Raw genomic sequence first — 11,911 nt, forward strand, 5'->3', positions numbered from 1 at the left:
GTGAATATGCATGTGAAACCAAAACCTCAGGCGGATAAATTAAGCATTGCTGACACTCCAGAAGCACTCCTTCTTGCCCCTTCTCCATCACTACTCAATCTTTCTAAAGATGACCAGCCTCTCTTTTATGATATTAACGTTCACATTTTAAAATGAATAGTCTTCTTACCATCCATGCATCCCTAAATATTGTATTTTGGTTTTGCCTTTTTATACACTTTTTAATGGTAACATGAAATATGTATACTTTTGTCTGTCTTTGCTCACTCAGTATTTGTATTCATCTGTGTTGTAGCGTTAGCTGTGGCTTGTTGGTTTTCACTGCCGAATAGAATTTCATGGTATGAATGTTACAGATTTTATGGTCTAACTTTTCTGTTGATGGACAATTAAGTTTTTTTGAGGTTTTGCTCATTATGAATAACACTGGTATGATTTTGTTTTGTTATGACTTTTGATGCACATGCTAAATTATAATGTATGCATATATTCAGGATTTTACTGCCAAACAGATTTTACTGTGAAACAGACAAATGTCTAATGAGAGCAAATGTCACTTCCTAGTCTTGTCATTATAGAAATCAAAATAAAGAGACCTTTAAAAGATACAAGAAGGTGATATAAATATTTGGGAACCTGGAAAAAAATTAAAGTTGTGTGGAGTAGCAGGAAATAAGATGAAAAATCTGAATTTAAAAATTTAACTAAAAGACTGGAAAGAAAACAAGCTATTTCTTCCCAGTGCACTTAAATATAAGCCTTGGTGCCAGGCTGCCCTTCATAGACAATGGCAATGATTCATAAATTATTATGCTTGCTGAAAGAGTCATATTAGCTACCTGAACAAAGTAGCCTGTGTAGGCTACACTTTATAACTAATCTTGAATCACCCATTAATTTTATTTATTATGAAGTTTAAAGACATGGTCGTATGTCTAAGGAAAAAGAAATGTTTGGATAGATCCTGAGACAAGCATTTTAGAACTAAAGTTTCAAATAAGTATGAAATATAGTTTTCATCTGTCCCTTGCTTGAAACACTATTTAAATAAGCAATTATCTAGGTGATAAAACAGTCATGTGGATTTGGCAGGTCCAGAAATTTGAACATTCTTGGAAGTTTTGAATCCAGAGGATTAAACTGGAGGCAAGGTGAAATTGTGGCAGAAAATAAAACTACCCAAGAGTGGCTCTTAGACCACTGGGCAAGTAAATGGTTAAAAAAACCCAGCATTCTGGATTGAACAAATTGCTTCCATGTCTTCTGGAAAAATTGAGAACAAGTGCCAGTCTGCAAAATTAAAAGAAAATAATCCAGTCCCCCTCAATGTGTACAAAACACATATTTCCTCTTCTAAAGGAATGAACCATTATAGAGAAAAACCTACACACAAGTTGCTGCATTGTAGCATAGAAACTGATGGTGTGTCAACCTAGAATAGTGGAAAGGCTCTGGGCTTTAGAGGCAATATTCACCTGTGTTCAAATACCCTGTGACCTTGGGCAAGTTACTTAATCTTTCACGATTTCCGGTTTTCCTCTTTGTACAATGGATTAAAATGCCTTCCTGGCATGGTAGTTGTAAACTGTAGGAGTATTAATGGAGGATTATTACATTCCCAGAGCCCTGCAGGAACTCAATCATTAGCATTTTCTTTGCATTCATTCAACAAGTAATTATTGAGCACCCAGTGTTTGCCAAGGACAGTTCTTCACACAGAGAAAAATGTAAACCAAAAAAACAATCTTCCTTCAAGGAACTGACAGTATAGTGTTTGTGAGGGGAAAGGAAAAAGCAAGCAGCCATGGACACATGCCATTTGGATCTCCTGTCAGGAAATTACTGTCTGTTCATCTGTTAGGGATGCAGTTATCTGCAGCATTTGATCTGAGGACACACCTCCCAGGCAGCCTCCAGCTGGTGATTCAGTATGGTTTGTGTCCTTGGGCCTGGCTATTTCTGTGTGATTCTTTGCATCCAAACTCACCATTTAGCTGTCTAAGATTTTCTCAGATCCACACTGCAGCCTGAAGCTTTTCCCACCCAGCCCTCCTTCCTTCATCTTTCGCAAATGTCAGACCAGCATGATGGCCAGAAAGCTGTCCTGCCTACTCCTACTCCCCTACCTTTTATCTGTCATGGGCATTCCCCCCTTATTCTTCTCCCTTTGTCTCAGGTTTGCTTTCTGGAAGATGCATCCAACACATGTGGCGTGTTTGAAAGTGAAAAGTGCAGGAAAACATCCCATTGGAACTATACAGAGACAGTTCCTTGCACTGTTTGTGGGATGTTTTCTGTGCCCTGTGGAGGATTCCTGCCCTAACCGCACCTAAGCCATATTTTCCTCTATCATTGTGGGAAAGAGGCTGGTCAATGCTGACACTAAAAGTACACGAATAAGTATTCAATTTTAGAGACAGTTGTTCCAACCACATTATCTTATTCAAGTAAGTTTTGCAATCCAGAGAGTGAGGCTAATTCACAAATTCCAGTCCCCTGTTCTGCTACACAATAATGTTGGGTTGATGGATAAGAAGAAAATTATCACAGCTCTCTTGACATCTGCTGCATAGAGTGAAATGCAGACTCATAACTGCTGCAGGCTGTGTTGTCACGAAGTCTTTTCTTTTTATTTAGAAATTCCCATTGGTTATGAATGTGATTCTGCTTTCTTGGCAGCTGCAGTGGAATTCTGCAAGTAGCTCATGTCATCAGTTAATTCTTTGAAAGTTATTCCACTGGTTGGCAGCCAACTGAAAAACCAAACTCAGGTAGGGCTGACTGGTGGGCAGAAGCTGAGTCTGTAGGTTATGCACAAGCTGATTAGCCACCAAAAGTAATAGTGCAGTCCATTTTAACAAGAATCTAGTGGATTAGCAACAATTCACTCTGAAATGTTCTGAACATATTTAAACCTCATTGAAGTGAAGCCTATTTTGTTCTGGCTTTTGTTTTCTCTTTTTTATCACAGAATCTTTATAACAGCATTTCTCTTTAGATTTATGACATACACCACTCCCCTCGTGACTCTAGGGATTAATTGTTGACTAGTACTGCTTGTCCTCATTTTTGCACTTGCTTTTCCAGTGTGAATATGCTTCTCCTGCCATCCCCCTTAATAGTTCAAAGGGTATAAATTGATGCCTATGATGAGATTCTACAGATTCCTTCACTCGTGCAGGATGTATTGAGAAGAGAAGTCTGCATTCGAATCAGTGCTGGGATTACAAAAATGGCATGAATTGCCTCCAGAGAGCATAAGTTTACCTTCCTAGAATGGGAGATATTTATATAAAGTAATAATACAAATAATGTAATTTTTTACTGTAATAGTACACAAATAAAGATTTATATCATCACCAAGGACAAAGTGACTTTTGCTTGGAGGAATTTCAGAAGGCTCTCAGGAAGATCTAGGGAGATACAGACTGCCTGTCATCTCCACCAACCTCCTCCATGTCTCCTTCCCATAAACATATTCAGCACCTGTCCCAATCTCACAACTTATAGCTGTCATTAAGATAGATAGAAATTCTGGAGCCCACCCATCTTGAATCATGTCAGAATGTCCCAGGTTGTCAAGCAAGGTATTGTAAGGTGTGAGAACAGTATGTGCAATGATACAAAGAAGCAAAAGGGAAATTATAAATCATTACATTTTCATTAAGATTTGAATAATATAATGTTAGGAATTGATACTGAGAATGTAGTCAAGGGACAGATGGTGAAGTGGCTTTATTCTGTGCATTATATGCTGAGCAAGGGACAGATGGTGAAGTGCCTTTATTCTGTGCATTATATGCTGAGCAAAGGAGTCCTATCCTTTTTTTTTTTTTTTTTAAACATCTTGTTGGTGTATAATTGCTTTACAATGGTATGTTAGTTTCTGCTTTATAACAAAGTGAATCAGTTATACATATACGTATACCCCCATATCTCTTCCCTCTTCTATCTCTCTCCCAGGAGTCCTATCCTATGTGCACTATTTTGGAAAACTCACATCACATAGACCAAACTCCTTATTTCTGTTACAGGAACCACTGATATTTATTGTCAAAAGGACCATTGATGTAAATTGATGACAATTTATCATTCACTAAAGTAAACAGCTACTTCCAGAACATACTCTGAAAAGAAATTGAAAGTGCTTATTCTCTTCAGTCTCAATTTTGCAAAAGAATTTCCTTTGTTGGCTTGCCAAGGTATAAAATTCTATTAAGTAGAGTCAGTTCTTTGTGGCTTTATTTTATTTCTATAAATTTTCCCTCAATGTTTTTTAGCAGGGTTAACAGATCATGATTAGCTAATGACTTAGTGGATAAACTGATGACCACTGAAGGAAAATGAATAAGGCCTGGGAATCAGGGAGTACCATGGAAGAACAAAATGGAGACTTTGGGATCACTTTCCAATCTGGACAACAGCCAGATTCAATTGCTCTCATTCATCCTGGGAATTATACCTTTGCACTGAAAATGTCTTGTAATTTTGGTATTTAATAGCAATTTATGCTATTATCCTTAAGCCACAATGGAGTGAAATTGCAGTCAACACAGTGATATAAACTATAATACAAGTCCTATCCTTGACAAAGGGAAAATGAAAACATGCCTCAATATTAATGCCTTCTCTGTAACCTCTTATGTTTTAAGTCATTCATTTTACAAAAGCTGGAAGGCTGCCAGATTCAGAAACAACATGTATTAGTCTGAGTACCATTGCAGAAAACAGAGTCTGTAGCTAGTTTCAATAAGAAAATATTTACTTCAGGAAAGCAAATAGTTTAAATATTTTTTGGGTGAGCTGGAAGGACAGATTTTAGATGAGAAGTTCTCAACCCTGTCTCTGCATGGGAATCAATTGAGGAGATTTTGAAAATATCCATGTCCTGAATTCACTCTTTGAGATGATAATGAATGTCTGGGGTGCAAGCAGCAGTAATTTTACAACCCCTTTATGTGATTGTTATGTGTAGCCAAATTGAGACTGCTCCAAGTTGAATACTCAGGGTTCCAAGAACCATACTACAGAATCAAGTCACCAAGGGAACTGCTGTTGCTCTACAACCAGGAAGCTGCTTGTTCTGTAATTTCACTGCTATCATCATGATCAGTGCCATGCAGTTCTAAACCTCTGATATTACAGCTGGTGCCAGCATGGTCTGCACCAGCAGAACAGATTTTTTGTGCCTTGACATCTCAAAAGTAAATGATGCTTTTATTTTATTATTTTAAAAACAGAACATACACACACACACACACACACACACACCAGATGCCTCCATGACCAAATTTAGAGCAGAAAGAGCAAAATATGCAGAAAAATGGCTTCACTTTCCCCTCTCAGACCTGGAAGGAATTCATTTTATTGGCTAAACCAAAATTACATGCAGTATTCTAGCTGCAAGGAAGCCTGGGATATGGCAATTTTTGCTCTGTATTCTTTGCAGTACTAGAAGAAACAATAGAAAAAAAGAGTGAAATAGAGGTCAAGGACCAATCTACTTTATCCCAACATAGCATATACAGAGAATTAATACTTATATTAGATATTTTATTTTAAAAACTGTCATTATTTAACATTTACTTATAAGAATCATCAGCATTGTTTATAATTTGGCAATAGGTTTATCTTAGTACATTAAGAAGTAGAATTGTTTAAAATCATCATCTGTTTTCCACTCCAACATGAGCTTGGAACTTGTCACTATCATCCTCACAACAAGAAAAAATGTTCAACAAAAAAATACCAGCAAGTCTTCTTAGATTAACTGGAAAAGAGAGGGCTAACTGATATGTGAAAGCATAGAGATAAGTGAATACAGAGAACCATAGCTTACCAGGAGCAGAAGTTGCCACTGGAGATAGAAACTGATAGGGACAATTAAATGGTAATTAAAAAATTATGAGGGGCTAAATGTGAACTAAATTGCAAGTTAAAAATTTTTAGGAACCCAGTCATATTGGGTCCCACACTTTCATGAGTTTGACCAAATCTCATGGTAAAGACAGTAAAAAAAAACTCCCTTGTGCTTCAGGAAGGGGAAGTGGAAAAATAGACATTTAAAAATATGGCCAGAGAACTTTGTTCTCCATGGTAGGAACTTGTCCTTAGTAGAAAATACTTTGGTGGAACCTTACTTGACTTCACAGAAGAACAATTGGCTGTCTCAAGGCCATTCCTGGCTTCCTATGGCATAACAAGGACAAACAAGCATCTAGGAAACTCTTCTGAAAGTCACAGCCCAGAGACTTGAGCCCATTAAAAAATAGATTTCACCATAAGATTATAGAATGCTTTTTCTCCTCCCTGATATCTTAACACCACATCAACAGAACTCCAATATCATAACAGTGGATTACAACTGAGAGAGCTGAAGGACATGGACTCTACTTAAGATGGAAACCCAAAGACAATAGAGGAGATAACACCAATAATACTAGCGGAAATAAAAGCCTTTCATACTTACAACTACAGTAAACATTAAACACAGCTAACTCCTACCTAGATAAACATAAAACCTTACATTAAAGGCTATTTGCCTCAGCCTTTATTATTGGATGCATCATTTATAGCTTTCAACAAAAAATTACAAGGCATGAGAAAAGGCAGGGAAAAAAGTGTGTGAAGATCAAAACTAAACTCAAATGTGACAGATTTTGGAATTATGAGATCAGAATACAAAATAACTATTATTAATAGGCTAAGTTCCTAATGGAAAAAGTAGGCAACAATAAAGAACAGATGGGTAATGTATGCAGAGATATGCATTAAGAAGACATCAAAAAGGAATTTGAGAACTCAAAAATACTGTAAAAGAAATGGAGAATGCCTTTGACAGATTTATTAATAGACTCAGAAAGGCAATGGAAAGAATCAGTGAGCTTGAAGATATGTCAAAAATAAACATCCCAAATTGAAATGCAATGAGAAAAAAAATAAGAGAATACCCAAGAATTGTGGGAAAATTACACAATATAATGTACATTAATGGCAACCCAATGGGACACCAGAAGGAGAAGAGAGAAAGGAAGAAAGAAAGAAACAGGGAGAGAGAAAGAGAAATAAAGAAAGAAAGAAAGAAAGAAAGGGAAAGAAAGAATAAGCAGAAAATTTGAAGCAATAATGGTTGTGAATTTTCCAAAATCAATGACAGATAACAAAACAGAGATCCAGGATGTTGAGAGAACACCAAGTAGGATGCATACCAAAAAAATCTAAATCTAAGCATATTCAAATTGCAAAAACCCAACACAAAAGAACAATCTGGAAAGAAGCCAGAGGGAAAAATAAGAATCTTACCTATAAAGGAACAAGGGTAGGAATTACCCCAGCCATCTCTTTAGAAACCATGCAAGCAAGAAGACTAAAAAGAAATCTTAAAAGTTTTGATAGGAAAATAGCTACCAAGAATTCTGTATCTGGCAAACTTTTTTCAAGAGTGAAGGATAAACTATGGAGCATCCTGTGTAATATTGTTCAGCACATTAAAAAAATGAAATTTCAAACAATGAAAAGACATGGAGGAACCTAAAATAAATATTACTAAGTGAAAGAAGTCAATCTGAAAATGCTGTATGATCCCAACTACATTTCATTCGGGAAAAAAACAGAACTGTAGAGACAACGAAAAGACCAGTGGTTGCTAGAGTGGGGGTGTGGGGTAAATTGGCAGAGCACAGAGGATATTTTGGGCAGGAAGTATATGGGAAATCTCTGTACCTTCCTCTTAATTTTGTTGTAAAACTGCTCTTAAAAACTGGTCTTTAAGAAAAGTAAAGAAGTAAAGATCTTCTAAGACAAACAAAACCTAAAGGAATATGTCATCTGTAGGTGTGTCTTGTAAGAAATGTTAAAAGAAGTTTTTTGGAGTGAAGAAAAATTGCATATATCAGAACTCATGTCTACATAAAGAAAGAAAGAGTGTTAGAAGTGTATAAATGAAGATAAAATAAAATATTTTTTATTCTTACCTGATCTATTAGATGATGTTTGTTCAATATAATAATAGGAGCAGTGCATTGGGTGATTAGAGATTATGCATAAGTGAAATGAATGCAACAATGTTATGAGGTGTGTGTGTGTTGCAGGGGGAATTGAGGATACTCTGTTAGAAGAGACATGCAACACTCATGAAGTGGGTATTTGAGTGTATTATTTGAAAGTGTATTTAGATAAGTTGTAAATATACACTGCAAACTCTTAAGATGAATACTCAAAAATAGAAATAAGTATAATTTACATGCTAAGAGAGAAGAGAAAATGGAACCAAAACCAAGGTGGTGAGAAAAAAGGGGAAGTTCGAAAACAAGGAAGGCAGGAAGGAAAGAAGGAAGAAAGGAGGAATGAAGGAAGGAAGGAAGGGAGGAAGAGAGTGAAAAAGGAAGAAAAAGGAGGCAAGAGCAATGAAGAGAAAGCAGTTACAAATATGGTATATACAAACCCACTGTATCAACAATTACTTTAGTGTGAATGATCTAAATACACCAATTAAAACACAGAGTATCACAGAGTGGATAAAAAAGAAGATCCTAAAACATGACTGTATTTAAACTTACCAGAGCCATCAGTCAACTGGATTTAATTGACATTTATAGAATAATTCATCCAACAATAGCAGGATACACATTCTTCTCAAACTCAACTGAAATGTTTACCAGTATAGATTACATTCTGAGCTACAGAATGCACCATAAAAGTTTTAAAAGTATAGAGATCACATGAAGTACTCTTGAAATCACAATGGCATGGAACTAAAAATGATAACAGAAAGGTAGCTGAAAATCCCCAAATATTTGGAGATTAATCAATATACTTTTAAATAATACATGGGTCAAAGTGTCAAGAGAAATTAAAAATATTTTGAATTAAGTGGAAATGAAAATATAACTTATCAAAATTCTGAATTAGAGAAAGCAGTGCTAAGAGGGGAACATATTGCATACATGATATTAGAAAATAAGAAAGACATAAAATCAACAAGCTAAGCTTTCATCTTAGGAAACTGGAAAGAGAACAATATAAATCTAAATCAAGCAGAAGTAAAGATAGAATAAAAATGAGAATAAAAATTACAAAATTGAGACAGGAAAACAATAGGGAAAATTAATGAACTCAAAGCTGGTTCTTAGAAAATATAAATAAAATTGATAAACCTCTAGTTAGGCAAACAAGATGAAAGAGAGAAGACCCAAATTACTGATATTAGAAATGAAAGAAAAGGACCATCCCTACTACTCCCACAAACATTAAAATATTAATAAGGGAATATTATAAACAACTCAATGCCCACAAATTTGATAACTTAGATGAACTGAAACTTGAAAGACACAATCTACCTAAACTCACAAAAGGAGAAATAGATAATCAGAATAAACATATAACTATTGAAGAAAATGAATGAATAATGAATAACATTACAGAAAAAGTAGTTCAGGTTCAGATGGTTTTGTAGGAATTCTACCAAACATTTAAGGAGAAATGATACTAATTATCTACAATATCTCTGAGAAAATAGAAGTAGTGGAAAACTTCCTAACACAGAGGACAACATTACTTTAAATACAAAACCAGACAGACATTTCAAGAAAGGAGAATCATAAACCAATATCTTTCATGAATATAAATGCAAAATTTGTAAAAATGAAAATATCAAGTTGAATCCAACAATGTATAAAAAATATTATACATTATAACCAAATGGGATTTAACCCAAGTATGCAAAGTTGATTCAACATTTGAATATCAATTAATGTAATCTATCATCCTAGGCTAAAGAAGAAAAATCATATGGTGATATCAATAGGTGCAGAAAAAGAATTTGGCAAAAATCCAACACTGACTATTGATAAAGATGCTCAGTAAACTAGGAATATAAAGGATATTCCTCAAAATGATGAAGAAAATCTACCAAAAAACCCTCCAGAAAACATCATATTTAATGGTGAAAAACTAGATGATTTCCTCCTTAGAACAGGTACACAATGCAAGGATGTTTCCTCTCACCACTCCTATTCAACACCATATTGGAACTAAATAGTGAATGCAATAAGACAAGTAAAGGAAACTTAAAAAATACAGATTTGGAAGGAAAAATAAAGCAGCATTAGTTTGCAGATGACATGATTGTCTATGCAGAAAATCACTGACCAAAAAACTGCTTTGGAAATAAGCTATTATAGTGCGGTTATAAGCTTATCCATATTACAAAGTTAATATATAAAATACAATTGTTTTCTATATAATAGCAATGAAAAATTGAAATTTGAAATTAAAAATACAGTATCATTTACATTTGCAATGAATAAGGAAATGTTTAGGTGTATATCTATTAAAATATGTGTAAGGTATATGTGAGAAAAACAGCAAAACACTGATGATGGAAATCAAAGAAGAGCTAAATAAATGGAGTGATATTCCACATTCATGGATAGAAAGACTTGATACTGTTATGAGATTAGTTCTTGACAACTTTGTTTACAGATTACAAGAATTGCAAATAAAAATTATGGTAAGTTATTTTCCTGATACCAAAAAAAATAAATTTAAAATTTATGTGGAAAAGGCAGAAGACACAATATCCAACACAATATTGAAGAAGAACAATGTCTGAGGACTAACAATACCAAACTTCAACACATACTATAAAGGTATGATTGTCAAAACATTGCAACATTTGTGAAATAATATAAACAAATACATAAATAGAATAAAAGAGAGACCAGAAATAGAACCACACATATAGTCCAATCATTCTTTGACAAAGGGGCAAAGACAATGCAATGGAGAAAGAATAGACTTTTCAACAAATGGTGCTGGAGAAGTGAACATTCACAATCAAACAAAAAATAGAACTGACTCACTGATCATATGCTTCTTACAAAATTAACTCAAAATAGATCATAGACCTAAATGTAAAATAGAAAACTATAGTTCTTTTAGAAGATAACATAGATAAAATAATATAGATGATCTTATGCTTGATGATGAGTTTTATATACAATACCAAAAACATAATCCAGGAAAGAAAAAAAATGGTGTTAGACTTCATTAAAATTTGAAACATCTGCTCTGTAAAAGTAATTATTAGGAGAACAAAAAGACAAGCAAGAGACTGGGAAGAACTGCTTGCAAAACACATAACTGATAAAGGACATATTCAAAACATACACAGAACTTAGCGAGAAGAAAATAAACAACATTATTAAAAATTGGGTAATATCTGAACAGAGTGTTTGCTTCGGCAACACATAAACTAAAATTGAAACGATACAGAAATAATTATCATGCACAAGAATTTTTTATATTTGTGAAGCTTTCCATATTTTTAAAACATAATTTGGCTGAAAGGATAAAACTTGTTTAAAAAGCATTATATAATGGTAAAATAATCAATTCACCAAGCAGATATAGCAATTATAAACATATATGCACCAAATTTCAAAGCTCTGAAATATATGAATCAAACCTTGACTTGAAGGAACAGATATACAACTCTACTGTAAAATAATCAATTCACCAAGCAGATATAGCAATTATAAACATATATGCACCAAACTTCAAAGCTCTGAAATATATGAATCAAACCTTGACTTGAAGGAACAGATATACAGCTCTACTGTAATAGTAAAAGATTAAATACCCTACTTTAAATAATGTATAAAACAACTAGAGATGATACCAATAAGGAAATAAGGACATAAAAACATGACAGACCAATTGAATATAACAGACATGTACAGGACAGTCCACTCAACAAAAGCAGAATACACATTTTTCTCAAGTGCAACTGGAACTTTCTTCATGATAGATCATATTTTAGGTCACAGAATAAGTCTAAATAGGTTTTAAAGTTCAAAATCATATGAAGTATCATTTCTGATCACAAAGTAATGAAAATAGAAATCAGTAG

The 11,911-nt window shown here is 34.2% G+C and overlaps 1 pseudogene; it reads left to right on the forward strand.

Moving 5' to 3' along the window:
• The first annotated feature begins 11,230 nt into the window (after nt 1-11,230).
• On the forward strand, nt 11,231-11,328 carry LOC116756169 (annotated as a pseudogene).
• Nucleotides 11,329-11,911: the final 583 nt, after the last annotated feature.

The sequence above is a fragment of the Phocoena sinus genome, chromosome 6, assembly GCF_008692025.1.
Source record: "Phocoena sinus isolate mPhoSin1 chromosome 6, mPhoSin1.pri, whole genome shotgun sequence".
Lineage (NCBI taxonomy): Eukaryota > Metazoa > Chordata > Mammalia > Artiodactyla > Phocoenidae > Phocoena > Phocoena sinus.